We start from the raw sequence: 9,385 nt of genomic DNA on the forward strand, positions 1-9,385 counted from the left end.
TCGACACATGTGAATATTATTTTTTTTATACTCTGTTTTCTGCCAATCAGCAGACAAGTGCACAATAAAGACGGACTCATCAGCAGCATGGCTGTCAGTATATAATTGAAGCTTGGACGATGCGTTCCCTCTCGTTACGTTGGTTTTTTTTGTTTGTGCATTTTGACGAAAATATTATCGGGTATGAATTTCAGTGGTTTAAAATATGGAAAGATTTCGGTGCAGTGACGTGATATGTGCTTTATTACGCAAGGTAAGTTTTTATGAATGTCATGTCATTAAAAAGCTAATCTTAAACGAAATAGAAATACGAGACGAAACTACGACGACTAGAAAAATACTAATGGTAAAAATTTTTGGCTCGATTACACTAGAGACATAAGTTATCGTTAAAATGCCTAGAATTATTGCACTGAAAAGAAATTTGACTTCGGAAATTATTTTAAACGATCCTGTAGTCACAATAATTTTGATAATCAATACTATTATATTATACGGCCATATGTTAACATGTGTGTCTCTGGGTATGTGTCGAGCGCCTTACGTTAAACATACCGTTATTATATCATTTATTCAACTAATTTATTGATTAATGTGCTATGAGCTCGAATAAAAGCACATTGTTAAGGCAAAAACGGATAAATATAACATAGCGGATTAAATAATTTAATGATTACTTCTTCTATTTTTATATATAGAAGGAAAAAAGTATAATTGTGCCTATTTATTCCTTTATAGAGTTATTAAAGTAATAAATGCCTGTTTTATCAATCAGAATAGTTCAGGGAGGTATTTGACAAAATTTGGCATCTCATGTTTTCCACAGTTCCATCCTATGTCAACATTTATTCAACATTTGTTTGAAAGGAATTAAGAAGCGGTTCCATCACTTAATAAATGGCATAAATTTTAATATTTAATATAGAAATAAGTATTTAATATGAAATAGAATTTTAAGTAGTAAATAATTTCAAAATATTATTTCATATCAATTAACTTAAATATTTTATTAAGTATGTTATAACATACACACGGTCGTTTGTTGCTATGGTAAGTAACTAAATGCTTGTGTTATAAGTAATTTGATAACGGTGTTTGTCACGGGTTCGATCCCCGTCCACAACAGACATAAGTATTGTCCGTATAGATGTTTGTCGTTGTCTGGACGTTTGTGCTTGTGTACTGTGTGTGTTTACAGACACCTGACACGGGAGAAAATTTATTTGTTTATTTATAATTGCACTGTTAAATGAATTTTTTTTTTGATAAATATTCCTAATAATATTATAAATGTGAATGTAAATTTGTTTTATATGCTTTCACGCGAAAACTACTCAACCGATCATCATGAACTTTGTACATATATTCTTGGAGGTATTAGAAGTAACACAGGATACTTTTTATTAAAAAAAATCAATTCGAGCGAAGCTGTGGGTAAAAGCAAGTACAAAATATATTTATTCAAATATTACACCCAGACTCAGGAATCAAACCTACAACCCCTAGTACAGTCACCCCTTGTCAGTTGTAATATTTTAATGCTATATAATATTTAAATTTTTTATTGCTATTGTTATATTAATTGAATGTAGTAGCTGGGTGACCAAGCTTAGCTCGGTATTATAAAATATGAATAATATTTTTTTACCGACAATGATAAAAAATATAAATAAATATAAAAAATCAAAAATAAAAATTATAATTTGTACGATTTTATTTTTGTGTTTACACCCACATTAGGAAATTCTAAACATTTTTTTTAAAATTAATATCATCTCAAAGAATCGACCGTTCCAGCGGGGATTGAATCTGCATCTCCGACTGACCGTGTCGGTGCTCTAGCCAATTAAGCTATGGAACGATGTACTCGCTAGATGGAAATTTTTGATATGATAATTTTATATTCGGTCTAAGCGACCGTGGCGCCATCTATAGTTCTGTAAAGAACTCACTATTTCGTCGATTTTTGATATGATATCAATAAAAATTATAAATAAAAAATAATAATGATAAAATATAAATAATACTTTTCGATTTTATATACATTAATTAAAAAAAAAAGAAAAAATAATAATAGATCGAGGATTTGAACCATGGTCTTTTCGGTCGATCGCGACTGGCCGATTTCCCACCTGAACTATTACAACTTTCTTGACATTTGCGAAAATTACCTTTGTATTCTAACGATATTTTTTCATTGTCTAAAAACTGGGATAAAACGACATTTTTTAAAAATGAATCCTAGCTAGATTTATTTATCTCCCCTGAAATTCCCTGCATACTAAATTTCATGAAAATCGTTGGAGCCGTTTACGAGATTCAGATTATCTAATATACAAAATTCTCGTGTTGCGATGTTTGTAGTTAAACTCCTCCGAAACGGCTTGACCGATTCTCATGAAGTTTTGTGTGCATATTGGTTAGGTCTGAGAATCGAACAACATCTATTTTTCATCCCCCTAAATGTTAAGGGTAGTCCATCTCTAAATTTTTTTTTATTTTTAGAAAAATTATTTATTCTTTATTTTATTATGATTTGGCGTTGAAAAATACATCATCATCTTCCTGCCCTTATCCCACTTATGTAGGGTCGGCACAACATGTTTTCCTCTTCCATTCCTCTCTATTATTCGTCACTTCAGTGCTTACTCCTTTCTTTCTCATATCCTCACTCACACAATCCATCCATCGCTTTTTCGGTCTGCCGATCGCTCTTCGTCCTTCGACATTCATCCCTAACATTCTTTTACCGACATAGCGGTCATCCCTCCTCATTACATGCCCATACCACGCTAACCTATTGCTCCTCATTTTCTCTGTCACTGGTGCTACTTTCAAACTTCCCCTTATATACTCATTTCTAATCCGATCTTTCCTCGTTACTCCACACATCCATCTTAGCATTCTCATCTCAGCTGCGTGCATTCTTCTTTCATCCGTCACTTTTGTTGCCCAACATTCCGATCCATACATTACGTTGAAAAATACATACAACCCTAAATTTTCACCTATCTACCACCAACCCTTATTTTAATAGCTTTAGCAGCAAGACAATGTTTGCCGAGTCAGCTAGTATAATATATATAAAAGAATTGCTCGTTTAATAGTATAAGATATGTTTAAGATCTTTTAGAGTAAATATTCACATTTCCATATTCAGTTTGTTAATTCAAGTTGTGTACCTTTGTTGTCTACCACTGCTACATTTTAATGGATATTGGGGAGATGGGATTTTAATGGATAATGGGATTTGGGGATGGATATATATAATATATTTTAATATGAAAGGAATTTAGTGTTGTATTGACTAGTCTTCCACCCTCGGCTTTATCTGCATGGATCAAAAGATTTTGGCTGTTCTGATGTAGTTCTGTTAAGATTTTTAGATTTAATCCATTACAAACGAAAAATCAAATCTTTCTGCATTATAATATTATCATATTTTTATATTAAGTAAAACGTATGTAGTTGGTTGACTTCCACTTACTGCTTACTATTTGAATTCAGACCCTTTTCAGTACTTTCTTAAAATATTGCTGTGTGTGAAGTGAAGATGTCAGAACCTAGAAACTAGTATACATATATGATTTACAAGTTTTTCAACAAGCAGTTAATGAATAAATGAATAATATGGTTTGGCACTTGTTTTTGCAAGTAATAACAAGGCGTTGGTCAAATGTATTTAAATTGTATATAATTATGTAATTTAGAAACATACATACATAGCTTTTATTGCATTGCAAGATGTGTTGTTGGCTAACAATCAAATCTTTGAATTGTTTATTGTATGTTCATTGTGTGTTATATAGTTTTAGTTGTGTCAATTTGACACAAATTGTTTTATTAATGTCACATGGGATTTAGAAGACAGTGGAGAAAGTTTCGTGCAGTTGAGAATCAATTTCTCAATTGAATTTTGATTAATTTTCAAATAGTGTACATAAATACATATTTATATATTTATGATCAAAAGCCTAAAGAAAAAGTTTTAAGTTTCTAACTCTAGAAGTGATGGACTTCCTACTTTATATATATATGACTTGGTCGGCAAACAACCGAATGGCTCACCTGATCGTAAGCGATTACCGTAGCTTATAGACGTCTGCAACACCAGAAGCATCGCAAGCGCGTTACCTAACCTAACCTCAATTCTCCCCAGGAGTTCTGGTCACTTTACTCACCACAGGAGCACAACACTGCTTGAAAACAGTATTATTGAGCTGTGATCTTCTGTAAGGTAGAGGTATTTATTACCCCAGTCGGGTTGCTCCATATTTTGAGCAGGAAATTTCCTACTGTGCCCTATCTCAGTTAAAAGCCTAAACCTTTTAACCCCTATTTCACTTCCTTGGAAGTATAATTTTACAAAATCGGCTCTTAGTGGAATTTTAATAACTATAAACTTGCCGCCCAAGTATAAACTTAAAGCCCAAAAAATAAAGGAGTCTCATACAAAGTTGTGAGAGCCCTAAGATCCCTTTAATCCAGTAGTGTCACAAAATTCCTTCGTAGCAGACGTTTACTAATAATATAATATAATATATTCTTTATTGTACACCAAAATATAAACAAACAGTAGTAATTACAAAAAAAAAAAGATGTACAAAGGCGATCTTATCGCTGAAGAGCGATTTCTTCCAGATAACCTTTGGGCACAGGACATGATATAGTAGTGACGGATAGGAAGTGTACAATATTCTTAAGGATGAATAAAAATAGTGTATGTTTACTAATTTAACCTTTGTGTCAATTCTAGAGTTTGTAGCACACAATATTAGGATATCTATAAAATTTTGAAGACTTCCTTAATGCTGTTCTATCGCAAATTTCTTTCTTAGAAATTAACAATTTCTTGCTAACTTTCATGCCTGTAGCACTAAAACTGAAGGGCTTATAAACTTGCGAAAACCCTTAGACCACTTTAACCCGGTCCTGTCGCAAAATTCGTTCTTAGCGGGCGTCTGCTGACTATTAACTATCTCAGTATCAAATTTCAAATTTACTGCACAAAAATCTAGGACATTTGTAAAACTTTTGAGTGCCCTCAGACCTCTTTAATGCCGTACTAGTAGCGAAATCCGTTCTCAGAAGACCTCTACTACGCTTCAGCCTGTAACATCCCACTACTGGGCATAGGCCTCTTTCCCCATTTAGGAGAAGTATCAGAGCTTATTCCACTGCGCTGTTCCAATGAGGGTTGGCGGATATATTCCCTACTATAAGTAACGATCGCTATCCATTGTACATAACAACAAACGGGACCGACAGTTTAACATGCTCTCCTAGGCATGGTGGGGAGACCCACAAGAACTAACAACCAGACCGGAAATAAATATTTGTATAAACACAAATATCTACTCCGAGCGAGAATCGAACCCGCGACCGTCGGTGTTTCGGCGCCGCCGACACAGTACATGCACAATTCCAGAGCGGTCATCTGACGTCTACTAATTATTAGCTATATTCTGTAAAACTTTAAGCTTCTTGACACAAAGAAAAAAAAAATCTTTTTTAACTAATCTAACCTAAGTAATTTTGAGACGGCGCTAAACAATCAATGAATAAAGATAACTAAATCTTAACGAAATAAAGATTGAAATAAATAGTACATAGATAGAGGATATCCGATAATTTGCTATATAGGTTCTATAGTCAAAATAAGATATTAAAAGTAAATTTACTAAAAAGTACGACACACAGTCGTTATAACTGTACAGATCTTCAGCAGCGCAAAATTTTATCGTACCTACGTGGCGCGCAGTGTGTTTATTCAAAATACTTAAATATTACGACACTGTCGGTCACACACCCTTTAAGGGTTATAATTTTGTTCATCTATAAACAACCTACATGATTTTAAGGTTGATTTCATTAGTGTCGTTTATATGGCTATGTTGTCAAATTCAGGTTTATATCAATAAAATCTGACGAAAGTATGCCAATGGTGTTAGCACGTCAAGATAACACGTTCATTGACCTTCGAACGGATAATGTTTAAGAATGGGTTATCAGTGACATCTATAATCTATCATGATAGAGAATTGCTATATAATCCTCGAAATATTTTCCTAAGATGACTAAGTAAATATATTTTATCCAGATGGCTTGCACATCAACTCGCATTTGTGCATTTTTTTTTTTATATTGTAGGTATGGACCCAAATACAATTTTTCAAATTTTTGTGTACCGGGCTGTTTGATAAGTACAATGTAACCTCATTTGTTTGTGACAGAAAAAGTTCTGGCCGTCCACGTAGTGTTTGTACGAAAAAGGCGATCAAAGCAGTCATAATCATCATCAATTCAGCCTATCGCTGTCCACTGCTGGACATAGGCCTCCACATAATCGCACCAAAAATGGCGGGCGTGAACTCATTTGTGTTGCCCATAGTCACCACTCTGGGCAGGCGGGTTGGTGACCGCAGGGCTGGCTTTGTCGCACCGAAGGCGCTATTTCAAAGACAGCTGTTGGATGGTAATCCTGCCATCGGTCGGCTTTAATCAATGCGTATAATTAAAATGTAACGGGTCGCTGTCTGTACATTTAAGATATATGAGAAAAAATATTGGGGCCTTTATCAACACAAATAGCACCCAAATCAATGATTGTCACAATTTTTGTCTGTTTGTCTGGGCGTTTGTGCACGGCTTATCCGATTTAGATGTGGTTTTTACTAATATATTGTGCTAAGCTTAGCTTAACATTTAGTGTTTGTTTCATGTCCATCGGTTCATAAATAAAAAAGTTATGCCAATTTAAAGAATCACGTTGAACATGTAGTCACTATTCCACTCAGACGACGTAGCGAGCACAGCTAGTAATAAATAAATAAATAAATAAATATCTTATAACATACACAAATATCTTATAACATACACACACGGTTGTCTGTTCCTATGGTGAGCAACTTAATGCTTGTGTTATAGGTAACAGCCGGCTGATATAGCTATTTTTTTTTTTTTTTTGATAAATATACATAGAAATATTCATCATTACAGCCTATACAGTCCATTGCTGGACATAGGCCTCCACAAGTTTACGCCAAAAATAAATAAACTCATGTGTTTTGCCCATAGTCACCACGCTGGGCAGGCGGGTTGGTGACCGCAGTACTGGCTTTGTCGCACCGAAGACGCTGCTGCCCGTCTTCGGCCTGTGTATTTCAAAGCCAGCAGTTGGATGGTTATCCCGCCATCGGTCGGCTTCTTAAGTTCCAAGGTGGTTGTGGAACCTTGTTATCCCTTAGTCGCCTCTTACGACACCCACGGGAAGAGAGGGGGTGGCTAAATTCTTTAGTGCCGTAGCCACACAGCACCATAGAAATATTACATAGAAATATTACACATATAAATATATAAATACAAGTATAATACCTAGACTTAGGCGGAATCGAACCCGCAACCCGCGGAGCAGAACGCAGGGCCACTACAAACTGTGCCAACGAGCTAGTCAAAGGCTTATAAGGTCCAAGGTGGTAGTGGAACTTTGTTATCCCTTTTTCGGCTCTTACGACATCCACGGGAAGAGAGGGAGTGGCTATATTCTTTAATGCCGTAACTACACGGCAGGCGTAACCACATGGCAGAGTAGTAGCACAGCTCTAGATTTCGGTGTACATTAATAATAAATAAATAAATAAATATTTTTAATGGTTTTATATTAATGTATTAAACTAACACATTGTAATAGTAATACATGTTACGTGCAATAAAAAAAAAGTTTTTTCTTTGTAACAAAATTTAGGGCTAAACTATGTGTATATTTACTTAGTCATCTTACCACCACGAATGATTCCATGCGACAATTGAATATCTATTTAGGATACAAAACATCATCTTATAGCCCCGTTTAGTCATTTCTGTTCGTATCTCTAAAACAGAAATCGTGTACATTTGTTGTGTAATTGTTAGTTAAATGTGCCCTTGTGGGAACTTTTAATTTAACATTTTTTGTCGTTTGTTGTGAACTAACCATCAAACTACCAGACATGCTTCTTAAAACAAAAACTTACTGACGTTACCTGTATAGTTTTTTAACGATTTGTTTTGTAGGTATCACTCATATTATTATTTGAGGAAAAATATTCCGAAGATGTTTGTGGATGTTTTGACATTCTCATGTTTTATGGATATGTTTTACCAACGTTCTAGGACAAAACCTAATCTAATCCTTTACATCTCATCATGTAAATGGCATATATTTCTGTATTTCACAATGGGCGTTTGACGACTCTTTCAATAGGATTATCGCAAAGTATTGTAAAAATTGTAGATTTTTTTAAATGTAAAGTACGATAAGGAAATACTAACCGTGTTAAAAGAGTATAGAGTTGCAAAATCTTTCTATGTTACTACTATAATGAATGCGAAAGTTTGAATGGATTTTTATCAATAAATCACGCCCGATCGGGTGGTCGAACGTAGATTTAGCATAGAGATATATTTATAGCCTTGAATATCACAAGTGTATTTTATATGCCTGATAAATGTGTGATTTCCGTAGGGTAGTAAAATTTGAAGAAGTTACTTAGCTTATAGTCAAGCCTAGGTACCTATATATTATAATTTGATTGTTCCTATACGAGGTCGTTCTTTAATCACGTGAGTCTTTTAAGGGTGGGGTGAGGGGTAAATCACGAATTATCAAGGAGGCTTTTTGTATTTCTTTAAACACTCAATTTATAAACAAAAAAAAACCCAAGAAACACCCTGCAAAATTTATTCAGATTATAATAATATTCTGAGAGGGGGTAGGGGTTTAAAAAGTTGAAAAAAAAAACATCACATACATAATGGACGACCCCTAAAGATGTGTAGATTTCTATGCAAACGAAGTCGCGGGCAGCAGTCAGTCAATGAAATAAAAAACCAACTGGCAGCGATATCTTCATCGCTATAGTTATCTTTGTACTAGCGACCCGCCCCGGCTTCGCACGGGTGCAATGCTGATACTAAATATACTACAGAAAGCCTTTATTTATAGTATGAAGCTAGCTTATAGCATGGTTATTAAGATAATAACAACATTCAAATATGCGTCGTTAGCTTACACGTTGTTACAGAATGCGTTGAAGTAATAAAGGTTCACTGCTCGTTCCCCGTAGTTGATAGCGTGTTAATTTGTAGCCTATATGTTGACCCGACTTCTTAATAATATTCGTGCAAAATTATAAGTAAATCCATGCAGTAATTTTTGACTTTATCCCGGACATACATACAGACAAACAGACAAAAATTCTGAAAACTATATTTTGGCTTCGGTATCGATTGTAGAGAACACACCCAAGTATTCTTTTAAAAAAAAAAATTCAATTTTCAGTTCAAAATTCAGTTTTGACTTTCCTACCATTTTATTATATGTATAGATTATATTTATACCTAGACA

This window comes from Melitaea cinxia, chromosome 10 (assembly GCF_905220565.1).
Source record: "Melitaea cinxia chromosome 10, ilMelCinx1.1, whole genome shotgun sequence".
In the NCBI taxonomy this organism is placed as follows: domain Eukaryota; kingdom Metazoa; phylum Arthropoda; class Insecta; order Lepidoptera; family Nymphalidae; genus Melitaea; species Melitaea cinxia.